The sequence below is a fragment of the Pygocentrus nattereri genome, chromosome 15 (genome assembly GCF_015220715.1).
Source record: "Pygocentrus nattereri isolate fPygNat1 chromosome 15, fPygNat1.pri, whole genome shotgun sequence".
In the NCBI taxonomy this organism is placed as follows: domain Eukaryota; kingdom Metazoa; phylum Chordata; class Actinopteri; order Characiformes; family Serrasalmidae; genus Pygocentrus; species Pygocentrus nattereri.
The window spans coordinates 23,510,693-23,527,586 of record NC_051225.1 but is presented as its reverse complement, the minus strand read 5'-3'; positions in this window follow the sequence as shown (position 1 = coordinate 23,527,586).

The following is a 16,894-nucleotide window of genomic DNA, read 5'->3' as shown; positions in this document are numbered from 1 at the left end:
GATCAAATGCAGTACTATGACGGTCAGTACAGGCTTGTGAGGTTCAATGTGGTCCACATGGCAATCTGCTTGTATTTGGACAGTGACAGTTTCTGTCATCTTGGTTTTGCTCTTCAACACATTGTACTTTAAACGACAAAGATCATGAATGTCACCTTTCATTTGAGGGTATGTACATCTACAGTACTCAAAAGTACTCTTTTATATATATATATGTATATATTATATACACACACACACACACACACACACAGTGGGGCAAAAAAGTATTTAGTCAGCCACTGATTGTGCAAGTTCTCCTACTTAGAAAGATGAGAGAGGTCTGTAATTTTCATCATAGGTACACGTCAACTATGAGAGACAATATGAGAAAAAAATCCTGTGTTAATGTTAATGTTAAATATAACTTTATTTAAAATGTATACAATGTAGTTTATTTACTCATTATTGACAGTTGAAAGATTGTTAATTATGAACAAAAACTGACACTTATACAGTATGTAGTTTCATAATTTTACTGAAATTACAACAGTAAATTTTATATGTCAGAATTTCAGATGTAAAAGACTAGATAGTAGAGACAAATGTACAAGAACCTGGCTAGGAAAAGAAAGAAAAAATTGAAGGTCATGAGTCATATTCTTAATGCTACTGCAGGTTCAAACAGGGTGGATTTGAAAACCTCAACAGCTTTAGGCACCATGTCATTGAATAAAATATTCTGTTCATGGTAGGATTCAGACACAGCTGCAGGCAGGGGAGGGTGCTCACAGATGACACATATATCTCCAGGCTGTGTAAAAGCTAATTAATCTGTCTGCCACTACAATTTGCTCTTGATATATGTATACATACATATGTATATATACATATACATATACATATATACGATATCTCACAAAAGTGAGCACACCCCTCACATTTCTGCAAATATTTTATTATAACACTATAGAAATGATACTTGGATATAAGTCAGTGTACAGTTTGTATAGCAGTATACATTTACTGTCCTCTGAAAATAACACACAGCCATTAATGTCTAAATGTATTTAGGCTTTTGCAGTTTAGCTCCACCCATTCCTACTGAAGTTATAAGCAGTATTTCAGACTGGACTGCACTTTGAATGAGGTGCAATAGAAGGCAGCCAACACACAAATGTCATAAGTGGATCTCTCAAACAAAACACAAAAAAAAAATAAAAACAGCAACAAAAAAAAATGTAAGTCTTTGGCAAATTAAGGTCACTGGCCTTACTAATATCTATTTTGTTTGTTAGAAACTAGCCTGACTGTTGATGCACAATTTGTGTGAGTCATCCTCTGTCCCTTCATGAGTGGTCAGTTTCTGACCACAGAACTGCTCTTGGCTCCTGAGTTCACTCCACCCTCACCCCAGCAGTGACACTGTTGTGCCATGCATACTGCCTGATTCATTCCAGCAGCATACACCCTACCATTCCATTTACCATGTCAGTATCACTGCTGTGCTAAGAATGGGTCATCACAAATATTTAGGTAACAATGTTTCTGGTGTAGAGGTAAGACGTACAGTGGTCATAGAGTGGAAGCAGTAAGAAGGTTAGGGTTAGCCAGAGTTTCCAATTAAGTAGATGGTGAGGGTATACTACAAAACCAATTAAAAAAAAGTTGGGTATGTGAAATGCATGTGAATACAGAAAGCAGTGAAATCTGTCTGACTTGTATAGTATTGAAAATAGAACATAAACACAGTACTTGGTGTTTTGTCTTATGAAATTTGTTGTTTTTTGTAAATTATACTCATTACAAATTTGATGCATGCAACACATTCCAAAAAAAGTTGGGACAGGTGCATGTTTACCACTGTGTCATGCCAACTTACCTAACAGTGTGCAATAAATGTTTGGGAACTGAAGACACAAAGTGATCCAGTTTTGAAAGCAGAATGTTTTACCATTCTTCTGTCATACAAGTTTTTAGGTGTGCAACCGTACAAGACCTTTGCAGACAAATAATGAACTTAATAAGACACGTTTTAGAGGGAAACAAGTCTGGACTGCAGACAGGCCAGTCTAACACCCAAAGCTTCTGATTCTGCAGCCATGCTGTTGTAACATGTGCAAAATGTGGCTTGGTGTTGCCAAATTAAAAGAATGTCTAGAAGGTAAAAGAAAAGGATGTCTAGAATGTGTCTAGAAGGCAGCATACATTGTTAGAAATAAATGTACTGCGAAGGTACTTTATCATTCTTCAAAGTATAAACAATTTAAAGGTACAACAGTGGTTGTAAAGTCCAATTGTGTATCTTAAATATGTTTTTCCTGTGGGAAATGGATGTATTTGTACCTTTTCATAACCTAATGTTTTAAAACAGAAGATGAGACAAAACAGGATTTGTGGAGTCAATACAAGTTAGAAGATGTGATTTCAATTGTTTTATAGTGTAATTATGTTTTGTGACTAAAGGTATGTCCCCTTGAGTGTACCATCCCAGTGACAAGGGGTTACTGCCCCAGTGACAATTTCGTACCTTTTTTTCTGAGAGTGTATATTGCTTGTGTGTGACAGACCCTGGGTTTAGAATTATATGCCACAAAAAGTGTGGATGGTTCTTTACTTCTTTGGCCTAGAAAACACAGTATGTATTATTTCCATAAACAGTCTGAAAGGTTGACCCATCAAACCACAAAACATGTATCCACTTTGCATCATATCACCACTTTTTATTTGAATTTTTTTCTATTTACTGATTTTTTTTGCTTCTGGAATTTTTCTGGAATTTTTTAGCTTTAGGCGTGAACCAGAAAGCAGGACCTACATTTTCTTCTTTTGAAGTTCTTGTACTCAATATACTTGAGCAAGGAACAAATAAACATTCATTTCTATTAATCACAATTTACAGGCCACCCGGTCCGTATTCTCAGTTCTTGCAGGAATTCTCTGAGTTTCTATCAAGCCTAATAACGTTTTCAAATAAAATATTAATTGTCGGAGATTTTAATATCCACATCGACAACCCTCACGACACACTAAGTAAGGCATTCATATCTATCATAGACTCCATGGGATTCACCCAAATTATAAATGGGCCCACACACCACCTCAACCACACTCTAGACTTAATACTGACCTTTGGTGTAGACATAGATAACTTAGCCATTCTCCCCCAGAGCACAGCCGTCTCAGACCATTACTTAATCTCATACAAAATCCAGTTTAGTGGTAATATGCGCTCATCACCATGCTACCAGGTTAAGAGGACTATAACTTCCTCCACAGCTGGCAGCTTTATCAGAAACCTCCCGCAGTTATCAACTTCAGTCAGCTGTCCATCCGATCCTACTGAGTTAGATACTATGACCAAATTCTTAGAGGATACTCTTCGATCTACGTTAGACAGTGTAGCTCCATTAAAAAGCAAAATAGTACGGCAGAAAAAACTCGCCCCGTGGTATAATGATCACACTCGAACTCTAAAACAGACGGCCAGGCAACTAGAGCGAAAATGGCGTCTGACTAAATTAGAAGTGTTCCAGTCCGCCTGGAAGGAGAGCCTTATACACTATAGAAGAGCTCTTACTGCAGCACGTTCAGCCTATCTCTCCTCTCTCATAGAAAACAATAAGAACAATCCCAGATTACTATTTAGCACAATTTCTAAACTGACAGAGAACAAAAGAGTCACTGAACCCCAGATGCCATCAGCCTATAGCAGCAATGATTTTCTGAATTTCTTTAGTGATAAAATTGAAAAAATTAGACAGACAATTCTGAACACACAGTTAAACTCCACAAACCTGGTGGCTTATAATTCCAGTCTAGACCCTGAGAATATTAGAGTCACTCCAGATAGGCTGGAATCGTTTACATTACTCCAAGAAAATGAACTAATCAAAATAGTCTCTTCTGCAAAACCATCGACCTGTATTCTGGACCCGATCCCTACAGGTCTACTCAAGGAAATCTTACCAGAAATAACTAAGCCTATTCTGTCAATAATAAACTCCTCTCTTAGCCTCGGATATATCCCAAAAACTTTTAAACTTGCAGTAATTAGACCGCTGATTAAGAAAGCTAACCTCGATCCCTGTGAACTATCAAATTATAGAGACCCATCTCAAATCTCCCCTTCATATCTAAGATCCTGGAAAAAGTGGTAGCAAAACAATTAAGCCCTTATTTGCATAGGAATAATCTACACGAAAAAAAATTTCAGTCTGGCTTTAGGCCACATCATAGTACAGAAACAGCATTAGTAAAAATTATAAATGATCTTCTATTATTCACGGACCAAGGAAATGTGTCGTTGTTAGTCCTCCTTGACCTTAGTGCAGCATTCGACACAATAGACCACGCTATCCTACTAGATAGACTAGAAAACCTTGTAGGGGTAACAGGAACAGCTCTTTCCTGGTTCAGGTCCTACCTCAGCGATCGATATCAGTTTGTTAATGTAAAGGGTGAATCATCTGTTCGTGCAAAAGTAATTTATGGTGTTCCACAAGGTTCCGTTTAGGACCTATATTATTTACAATATATATGCTACCACTAGGCACCATTATCAGTAAACACGGCATAAATTTCCACTGTTATGCAGATGACACCCAGTTATACATATCAAGTAAACCGGATGATAAAATTAAACTTGCCAAGATTGAGGACTGTGTAAAAGACATAAAAGATTGGATGTCAAATAATTTTCTGTTACTTAACTCAGATAAAACAGAGGTCCTGCTTCTTGGTCCAAAATTAGCCAGACACAGACTGTCTAACTCAACACTAAAACTTAACAATCTCTCAGTTTCATCAAGCCTATGTGTTAAAATCTTGGTGTCATGATAGACGCTGATCTCTCTTTCGACACACATATATCTAATATCACTAGAACAGCTTTCCTGCATCTCCGCAATATCGCTAAATTAAGAAATTCATTATCTCTACAGGATGCAGAAAAGCTAGTTCATGCATTTATCACTTCAAGGCTAGATTATTGTAATGCCCTGCTGTCTGGATGTCACAGCAAAAGCCTTAACAAGCTTCAGCTAGTCCAGAACGCTGCAGCCAGAGTCCTCACAAGAACTAGGAAGTTTGACCATATTAGTCCAGTTTTATCAGCCCTGCACTGGTTACCAGTTAAATTTCGCATTGATTATAAAATTCTATTACTGACTTATAAAGCTCTAACGGACTCGCCCCTCAGTACCTGAGTGAGCTCCTCTCCTACTATGAACCATCACGCCTACTTAGATTCACAAGGTGCTGGCCTACTACTGGTACCTAGAATAAATAAAGCTACATCAGGGGGGAGAGCTTTCTCATACAAAGCCCCCCAGCTCTGGAATAATCTTCCTGCCAATGTTCGGGAATCAGACACAGCCCCAATCTTTAAGTCTAGGCTAAAAACTTATTTGTACAGTCAAGCATTTGGTGATTAGTCTTCCCTGTCAGGTCTAGACCTGCTGGAGTCTACACTCTACGCTCTGTTTTACTGTAATCTGTGGTCAGCCACTCTTTACAGTATTAACTCTGTTTTTTTTTCTTCTCCTTTCTCTGCCGAGCTGATCAGCTGCCCATCCTGTGCGCCTGATGCTGTTGCCTCTACTGCCTTGATTGGTGCCGCTGCTCACCAGCCTTCTGGACCGGTTTGACCACCACTGAGCTTCTTGCTGTACAGCGCTGTGCAGTCCTCACCCTCAGATCTCTCTCTTTCTTTTCCCACTTTACTATAATACTTCTTACTAATAATGTTCGCTGTCCGGTGTCGACCATAGGAGGATGGGTTCCCCTTCTGAGTCTTGGTTCCTCTCAAGGTTTCTTCCTCTTTTAGGGAGTTTTTTCCTTGCCACCGTCGCCGCTGGCTTGCTCATGGGGGCTCGGACCCGGAGTTTCTCTCTTCTTTTCTCTTCTCTCTGTAATACTGATTGTTCTGTAAAGCTGCTTTGTGACAACACCTGTTGTAAAAAGCGCTATATAAATAAATTTTGCTTGCTTGCTTGCTTGCTTCTTTTGCTTCTGACTTTTTCACCTATTAATATGGGGTGGGTCTTAGAAGATGGTGTTCACCTGCAATTTCTATTGGTCAGGTCATGACACCAGTCACTCCAAATCAGTTGACCAGAATGAGTGTATAAAAAAATTAAGTTGATGAAATAAAACATATCTTGTCTTTGTACTGTTTCTGTTCAAATAAAGTTCAAAGCAGATTAAATCACTGTTTTATTCTTCATTCATATATATATATATTTTTTGGAATTGGGTTTGGAGAATTTTCTAAAACTTCACTGTAATACAGTTATACACCAAAGAAGTGTGATGCTTTGACATGTACCAGCAGTACCCTGAACATTCATTTATGCTGAATTTTAATGTAAGCTAAGTTCTGCTCATAAAAGGGAATGATAGACAGTTAGCCAACATGCTGTTATAAAAGCAGAAAGCTGAGTCATAGGTTTTTAATGGGTGGAACCCTTTTACTGACAAGAATGTGCTGACAAAAGTAGATAACTGGAAGGGTTGTTTATGACTATGATACAATAATTATCCGAGTTTGACTGAACAGCTAGCACATTGTACACAAGGCAACACAAGGTAAACGTGAATGCTCTTAGCTTTACATCTTTTCAGTTACATCATGAATGGGAAAACAGAAATGTTCCAATATTACCTGAAAAAAAATTGTTGACATACATTGAAGTAAAGGAGTGTTTTTGCTTTCTCCTGCAAAGTTACTATCTTGGAGATACTTGACGTTTTTGGACAGCGGCAATATGTTTGTATTCTACCAAAATAAGAGTCTTTTTATACTGGATGTCATGAAAAAATAGCAGCTATTCCTTCTGCACATTGTAATCTTTTCTGTCCATTTCCAAAAATAATGACTGATATACCTCCCAGCCAGTCACAACTGTCTCTATGCACAACCTCCTCCAATGAGCAGAGGCAAAACTCAAGTCTTTAGAACAGACCAAGAGTGTGTAATTTCATCTGAACTCTTAGCCCCAAAGGAAAAGACCATTTTACTCTTACCCTAGATGTAGTCGATTAGCCAAGACATGTCTACTTTCTTAATTTTGCTTTTTTAGTTTAACACTGAATTTCCTCTTGACTCAGGAATGCAAATTCTTTCAATTTTAAAAAGCAAACGCAAACTTACATAGTGCAGCTTTAACCGGCTGGTTTACAGTTAGCATTAACATGCACATAAAAAGCTAGGTGTAAACACCCCCAGGATGCACTGTGAGCAAATTACGATCACTCAAAGTACATTTGGAGGATAGAATAGATTTTGACTACAACACATGCACATGCAAGGTTAACACAGTTAATCAACACACTGAATAAAAAGTGGGATCGCACGTAATTCAATCATGCAACATATTTCTATGCAATCAAATAGAGTAGAGTTGATATACACATACTATTTCAACACAAAGTAAAGTTAATTTTAAAGTAATTCTCTTTGGATCAAAACAGTTTTCATTAATTGTAATGTATTTTCATTATTTTGTCTATTTTACATAAGTTAGTTACCTAAAGACTACACACATCATGTATTTAATACTGATATGACCCTGTTCGTTTTTTTTTTCTTGAGTGAATGTTGCAGACAAAAAAGTGCATTGTTGGGCAGCCAAAGTTACTGGATACTCATGAAAGATGAGTTCAGAATGATTAAACAGGACACTGTTACTCGAGGATGAGTTTCAACAGAGTTCACACAATGGCAGATATTTTTTCATCTTGAGAACAACACTCAGGTCTCAACAAGAGCAAAGTGCTCTCAGGTTATACCACATGAATGAATCACATTCAATTATATTCACCAGTGGTTTTTTTGATCAGCGATACAGCAATACATGAGCCTGATCCACAGTCATTATGCACACATACATTTAGTACTTTGTTGCTACTGCAATATAAATGTAGTATTACATAATGTTTAATATGCATTAAATCATAAACACCACAAATAAAAGCCAGCACAAAAGTGACACATCTCCACATTTGTGTATGTAATTAAATAACTGCAGACAACACAGCCCCACTGCTCCACATCTCAATGATGGATGTCTTTATAGTCAACTAGCTCACTAGGCATTGGGCTGGACTTAGGCTCAGGTATGGCAGCTCCACAGCATGACAGAGATGTTCCACACCTTGACTGAAAATTCTAAATCTAATAAAACATACCTGTAAATCTTCTCCTTAATGACCAAGAGTATAACTTTGGGTGGAGCTATTGAACTGCAATAAAATTTCTAGCCTGGTGTTTCAAAAAAACTTTTCTCAAGTGATATAGGAGTCTAGAAGTCCAACAACAGTCTGTGATTTCTGCTGGGTTTGATAGAGATTGATATTAATGCTTTCAAAGCCTGTTAGGTGCAATCAAGTGAACATATTATATTTTCATTAAAAATAATATGATTTTATCCATGACTGTTCAAAACTGTGTTTGCTAGTCATGTATTGGCCTGTGTGTTTGAGCTCAAAATGAGCTAAAATTATCGCCAGCAAAACATTTGGTAAAGTTTCAGTAATGTTATGATTGTTTCGTCAGAAAAAAAGGACTGTTTTTATAAAATAAACAAACTTAACATATAGGCCCAAAGCAAAAGGATTTTAGTTAAAAGTCCAAGCCAGTTTAAAAGATTTTCAACTTGGACTTTACATAAATGTAGTAGAATGATCCATATTAGTAAATCCAATATTGTGTTTTATAACCAACTAATTGTCCTCAAAATGAACTGTTGGAGATCACATGGCAAAGTTATAATTATTGAAGGAGTTGTAAACCCCCACACCACAGTGTAAATTGCATCACAGTAATCTTGTATTCTCATACAGTATACAGTTGCAATTTCAATGTTATTTATTGTTAATATGGTACACTATAATGCAGAATTGTTAGACAGAAGTCTATAGTTACTATGTGCAATTCCAAGTCAGGTAGAGGAGTACAAAGACCTCCAGCACTGGGGTGTGGAGCAGTGGAACTTTGTCCTCTAGGGTGATGGAGCTCAATTTCTTTGGAACGAGGTGATCCAGAACTAATAATCCAACATCAGTACCTGACCTCACTAATGCTCTGAACGCGTGAATGCAGTCAAATCCTCACAGCAATGTTCCAACATCTAGTGTAAAGCCTTCTCAGAGCAACAGAAAGGAAAGGTGCATTTCCCCTGTTAAACAAAGTGATTTTAATGTGCTTGCTTAAAGGCACACAGTTCATTCTGTGAGCACAAATCCAGAAAAAAGCATTCTTGGTGAGCATGATACAAAGGAGCAGCAGGCTACAGCACGCCTGTACAATTCAGTGTGCTTTGAGCACATCGCCATGCAATTTGGGCCAATGCGATGAAATGTGTGGAAATTCACCCGGGCAGGATGCCATGCTCCTCTGAGAACAGGCCTTGACATAATCTGACTCATACTTTCTCTGCTTAATCTGCACCACACACCCTTATAAACATAAAAATGCCTACACAACATGAATGTCCAGACCTCAGCATCATTGACTGTGTTTGGGACTACCTGGATGGCGAAAAGCAGAAAATGCAACTAACCTCTAAGACTGAACTTTAGAGTTGTAAAGAAATATCCCTGCAGATTTCTTTGAAAAACTAAAGCAAGTCTGAAAAGAATGGGTGGCATCCTATATAAATAAAAATAAAGCGTGGGAATGAGATGATTAATTCGTAGCCATGACTTAGTAAAGCGTGGGGACAAGATCCTAATGCATGGCCAGGACTTAGTACGGAGTGGGAATGAGACGATTGAGATTAGGATCTCGTTCCCATGCATTAAGACGGTGTGGCCACGTTTTATTTTTATTTATACAGGATGTCACCAGTGGGTCTCCGTAAATACCGACAAATTGATATTGTTTTTTTCAGGTTTTATCCTTATTTTTATTTTTTACAGACACAAAAACACAAATAACTTGTACCTAATGGATGTCTATTACTTTTCCCGTTATATACTATACTAAATGTTGCTAACTGGTTGTCATTTTCTTGCTGGGCACCAGCCGAAGGTGAATGTCTGATTCTTAAACATAACAGCATAGTGTGATGCTACTGGACTGATAATACTGAGTCATTGCTTTATACTTTTAGAAATGGCATTTATAGAAGAAACACACTGCAATGCTGCTTATAAATGGAAACAAATGTATGCCTCTAAAGCTGAATGCTTCATGAGAACACTTTAGAAGTTTGCATTGGAAAGTGAACAGAACTCAAGACAAAAGGAGGTCTGTTCTATAGATGTTGACTTGGCTCCAGGCGAAAAAGCCAATTTAGCAGAGCAGTACTGTTTATGAGTGTTGATCAGGTTCAGCTTTCAGTTGTCTTGGAAACATAACTGGTGCGCACGCAATGGTTTCTTAGCACTTTATTAACATGGTATGTCATCACCATACATTAACTGCCAAAATTTTTAGGACACCTGGTCTTCTTTTAAAATTTGCAGAATAACATTTGCTTTCAGGGCTGTCTCTTGTCGTAAGTGGTGTAAAGAATCACTTAAAGCCCCAAGGGGCCCCGCAAAGTATGCAGTGTTGTTTATTGATCTAATGGCAAAAAGTGAGTGAGCAAAGTGAGTCAAGGTGTTAAATTAACTTAAATGGCTAGCTTGTTAGATTAGACCCATCTGTGGAAACAGTAGTCTTGTGGTCAAACATGTAATAGATTGGGCTAAAGTTTGGTTAAAGTGTGAAAATGTTTTTTGCCTGTAACAAGTTAATCAAAACAACATTAATGAAGTATATATCCTTTCTCTTTGCATACAAAATACAAAAATAAAATGACTGGATGCTGCCAACTAGGATGCTGTTTAGTGTGCTCAAATGCTCAGAAATGGCTGTTTAATTTTCACTGATTTGTGGTTGAAGGTCTTCTTGAAGAGTTTTTCTGAAGGATTCTTTCCAGTTTTCTCCCCAGTTTAGCATTCATTTCACCTACTTACGACTCCCCCAATCACACAATACCATCAGCGCTAGGAGAGAAAAGGCAAGCACAAGCTTCCTCCACGTCATGTGAAGCCATCCACTGTATCTTTTCAAACTGTCGCTAATGCAACATCATTAAACAGCTGAGCATGCTTTTAGGTGCATGCTAACTGCCAGTTCTGTTAAGTCATCGAACTTTGTCACACAGGTAGCAGTGTCACAAACGTTGATGCAATTGATATTGCTATTTTGTTGCTGTTGGAACAAAATCCTGTACCTCCAAAATTGCAATTTTACAGGAAAAGTGAAAAAAAAAAACTTTTAACCTTGAATGAAAGTTGTAGTTTTTTTTGGATGATATCTACTGATCTAGTTGTCATGAAATTCTAAAACATTATAAAAGGCAGCATGATTTTAGAATTCGATACAAAACAAGAAAGAACAAAAAAAACCCTGGTCAGATAATATTTTGTTGATCTTCAGTATTTTTTTTTAGTGTAGCATATTGGAAAAAAGACATAAAATGTGCTGTAACTTTTGGCACAAGCCACATTTTATGTTTTATATTTATTTCCTGTATGTTCAACAAAAAAAAGCAAACAAATAAATCAACACATGTCATTTGACCAGGGGTGCCCAAACCTTTACTGCAAAACAAAAAAGAAAACATGCTCATTTGTTATAAAAACATTTCAAATCAATTCAAATTTATTTGTATAACGCTTTTTACAACGGATACAACGGAGGGGGAACCCATCCTCCTCTGGTCAAACTACCTACAAGTGATTATACTACTAATATTAATAGCAGTAATATTGGTATTAGGAATAACTAGGAGTCTATGAGAACATCAGTGTAGGGTGGGCAGCTAGTCCAAGCCAAATGGTGGCAGCTGGGGTGTGGGTAGCTGGTCTGAAGTGGGTAGCAGGAGGGTTCGGCAGTCGGTCGTCCTTCAGTGTCCAGCCGGACATATGGGTGATTGTATACTCGGAAAGAAAGCAGGTGGAATTAGTTTTATTCTATCCGTTTGTACATAAACAGGGGATGTAAACATTTACAGAGTGTGGCTAATGACTCCGGCAGATCTGACTATGACAGCTTAACTAAAAGGAGAGAACCAGAAGGACACACAGACACAGCAGCACTCTGAAACAGTTTGGCATCCCTCCGCTCCACCGTCCACAAACTTGAGTGACCGCGTGCGAGCAGCGGGATGACAGCACCAGCGTCTCGGGTTTACTATAATTCCCTGTGTCCATGGACCCCTGGATCTGCTGCCTTTATCTAGGGGGAACATTACCTACCAAAAGCTAAACTGACCAAGTGAGTTTTCAGCCTAGTCTTAAAGATTGAGACTGTGTCTGAGTCCCAAACAGTTTCTGGAAGATCATTCCAGAGTTTGGGGTCTTTATAAGAAAAAGCTCTTCCCCCAGCTAAAACCTTCTGAATTCTGGGGACTATTAATAAGCCAGCACTCTGTGATCTGAGTGATCGTGATGGCTCATAATGAGAAATAAGGTCTTGTAAGTACTCGGGAGCAAGACCAGGCTTTATAAGTCTGGATTTTAAAGGATTTTAAATCAATACGTAATTTAATAGGCAGCCAAAGAAGTGATGATAGCACTAGACTAATATGACCAAATTTTCTAGTTTTAGTGAGGACCCTGGCTGCGGCGTTTTGGACTAGTTGGAGTTTGTTTAAATTCCTGCTCGTGCATCCTGACAGTAGTGCGTTACAGTAGTCTAGCATAGAAGTAATAAAAGCGTGTACTAGTGTTTCTGCATCACGCAGGGATAGGGCATTTCTGATCTTGGCAATGTTGCGAAGATGTAGAAAAGCTGTCCTAGTGATGCTCCCTATGTGTTGATCCAATGATAAATCTGAATCTGAGCCAGGTGTGGCTGGAAAGTCGGCGAGATTTAAGATTCAATCTGGTAATTTACTTCTTGCTAATTTTGGACCCAGAAGGAGAACCTCTGTTTTGTTACTGTTTAATAGGAGGAAGTTACGTGACATCCAGCCTTTCACGTCTTTTACACAGTCCTCCATTTTCTTTAACCTGTATTGGTCATCAGGCTTGGCTGATATGTACAGTTGAGTATCGTCTGCATAACAATGAAAGTTTACGCCATGGTTACTTATAATTGTGCCTAACGGTAACATGTATAGTGTAAATAATAATGGTCCTAATATAGACCCATGAGGAATTCCAAATCTCACTTTTGAATAATTGGAAGATAAATTGTTTACCCTAGCAAACTGATAATGTTCTGATAGGTAAGATCTGAACCATGATGGGGCCGTCCCTGTGACTCCAACCATGTTTTCTAACCTTTCTAGGAGAATGCTGTGGTCTATTGTATCGAAAGCCACGCTAAGGTATAAAGTAGCACTAAGAGAGATATGTAGCTTTGATCAGAGGCAAGAAGAAGATCACTAGTTATCTTAACTAGAGCTGTCTCAGTGCTGTGGTGTGGCCTGAATCCAGATTGAAATTTTTCATATATATGGTTCTTGTGTAGATATGAACTAAGTTGTTGGGCCACAGCTTTTTCTAAGATCTTTAATATAAACGGTAAGTTAGAAACAGGCCTGTAATTAGACAAAACGGCGACATGGGTACATGGCCCAGACTAAGGGACGAGTTTACAATAGTTGAAATAGGGTTTATAATAACTGGCAGTACTTCTTTGAGTAAGTGTTCTTTGAGTGCTGTGTTTTGTTCTATATCAGCCAAGTCAGATGACAGCCAAGCTGGATTTGAATTTGATACTGTGGGTTGAATTTGTTGTCTAATATTTTCAATTTTATTATTAAAGAAGTCCATAAAAACTTCACTAGTGAGAGTTGCTGGAATTTCTGGTTCAGTACCTGCCAGATTTTTTGTGATTTGGGAAATCAAATTAAACAGTATTCTAGGATTATACTTATTTTCTCGATCAGCGAGGCCAGATATGCTGAGCGAGCTTCAGTGAGAGCATTTCTATACTCTATAAGGCCGTCCTTCCAGGCAGAGTGGAAAACTTCCAGTTTGGTTTGATACCATTTCCACTCTAATTTCCGAGCTGTTTGTTTTAAGGTCCGGGTTGTACCACAGGGCGAGCTTTTTCTACCTTATTCTTTTTATTTTAAGTGGGGCCACATTTTCTAAAATGGATCGTAAGGTATTTTCTAAATAATCGGTTAGTAAATCTAGTTCCATTGGGTCTGATGCAGTGGAGACTGGGGTTGATAGCTTTGGGAGATTTTCTATAAATTGTAGGGTGGTAGAAGGTTTTATTGAGCGCTTTGTTGAATAACGAGGGGACGTATATATATATATTATGGCTAAGTCGTAGCACATATGAAATTAAGTAATGGTCGGAGATTGCTGTGGTTTGCGGTAGGATATTAAGCTTGTCTATGTTAAGACCTAGTGTCAAAACTAAATCTAACGTATGACTACAGTAGTGTGTAGGCCCTGTTACATTTTGGGTAAAACCAACAGAGTTTAGGATTGAGGTAAATGCCTTTTTTAGTGGGTCATCTACCTTCTCAAAGTGAATATTAAAATCTCCTACAATTATTACTTTATCGTTGCACACAGCCAGGTTTGCAGCGAAGTTACTAAATTATTTTATAAATTCAGAGTATGGCCCTGGTGGCCTATAAATGTTAAATAATGAAAACGCCTTTTTTGTGACCGGATTTGTAACGTGAATAGAGAGGACCTCAAAGGAAGTAAAAGTGTTGTTTCTGACTAATATCGAGAGTATTTTGGTATATTATACAGACTCCACCTCCCTTGCCTGATAGTCTCGGCCTATGTGCATAATGATAGCCTACAGGCGGGGCTTCATTTAAAGCTAACTATTCATCTGGTCTAACCCATGTTTCAGTAAGACAAAAAAAGTCAAATTTATGATCGCTTATAATTTCATTTACAACGACTGCTTTAGAGTTTAGTGATCTTATATTAAGTAATCAGTCCAAGTTTTAGATCTAAGGTGTTAGTGGTGTCATCAGAACATATATATATATATATATATATATATATATATATATATATATATATATATATATATATATATATATATATTGATTAGGTTATTTAAACGGACTGATTGAGTTTTTCTATGATTAAATTTAGTTTTAATTCGGGGCAAAGACACAGTCTCTATAAAGCTGATCTTGGGTGACGCCTCAAAGCAGATCGCAGACGGTTGGGTTTAGCCTGTCTGCGGCCTGGTCCCGGCTCTGGACTGTTAACAGCTGTTTACACTACTCTGCCGACTACCTAAGAGACTATGTGCTATGCTGCACGAAAGTAAGGCAGCACCCTCCCGCGTGGGGTGGACACCATCCCTACCTATAAGACCGGGCTTGCCCTCAAAACGCAACCAATTATCTATAAAGCCCACTTGATTTTCGGATCACCACTTGGACATCCAGCAGTTTAACGCCGTAAGCCTGCTGTAGGTTTCAGCGCCGCGCCGCATTGGGATAGGGCCAGAGCAGATTACGGCATCGGACATCGTCTGGGCCTGTTTAATCACCTCTCTAATATTAGCCTTAGTTACCTCAGACTGCCGCAGACGGATATCATTGGCCCCTACGTGAATGACGATCCTCGAATATCTCTTTTCAGCTAAGAGTCTAAGTTTGCCACTAATGTCCGGCGCTCTAGCTCCCAATAAACATCTAACTGTAACCGCTGGCGTCCCTAAAGGAGTGGCTAACTTCATGTGTAGAACAATCGAGTCTCCTATGACCAGAGTACTTTTAACAGGCTTCACAGTGGGTGCTTCACTGTGCGGGGCAAACCTGTTTCACATGCGAATCGGAGGAGCGTGGTGTTCCGGTGGGCTAGCTTTGGCCTCAGTGTTAGCATTAGCCTTAGCTTTCCGGCTACACTGCCAAGTCGTCACCTATTCGCCCCACTGTGAGGGCTCTAACGCCGGAGTCGAGGGGGTGCTAACTCTCCCTAGGGCACCTGGAGCTGCTAATGCTGTATCTGGCTGCCTATCCCTTAATAACCCCTGGATGCACTTCTAACTGGTCTACCTTCTTCACCAAACAGCTAACTAGCTGGAACTTAGCACAAACACAGCCACTATCGCCATCGCTAGAGATGGAAAAGGGTGTTAGACTAAACATGCCACACTCTGCGCAGATGAAACAACCAGCAGAAGCCATGATATTTCAGCCATTTACTGCTTTTTGTCAATTTAGAAGCTGATGGCACAAAAAACGTTGCCGCAGTGACACGCTCTCAGTCGCTCGTAGTGACGTGCTCTTTAGTGACATGATTTTAAGTTAAGTATCTTTTATCCAAACTTTAGGTGGCCACTTTATCACATGAAAATGCTCTCTTGCTATAATAGCAGGAAAATGGGGATGTGTGTGTGTGCTTAACCTAGTTTGTACTGAAGAATGTATGTATAAATCATGTTCTTGTGTTTGTGGAGATATTCATATATACACTACAGGAACAATACATTGGTGTGTTCTCTTTTACAGCCATGCCTCAAGGGTGGGTGTGAGATTTATGACTGCAGGAATGTTGGCATGTCTCCTCTTAACGCTAGGTTTGCAAGCATCTGGGAAAGATGGCTTATGTAATGTCAGATGCTTGTTAAACCCTTAAACTACAAGGGGTGGGCATATTCTTCAATTCCCGCTAAAACCTAAATGCTTTACATATTAGTTTTATACTAGTTAATGAGTAATTCATAATAGTTACAGCGTAATAATAACTGAAATAATAACTGATTTAAACTCTGTGGTTTTAGGGGTTAATTGCACAATCCTTAGTTCATTGTCCTTCTTTCCTGGACATGCAGCTTCACCTTGCCAGGTCTTTTGAACCCCAGCCATGTACTGGGTGGAGGAGGAGGTGATATATTTTTTATTTCTTCTCCAACTCCACTCCTCCTCCTCCCCTCAGCAAGGCAACATATAAAACCCTGTCCTTTGTCTTAGGACTA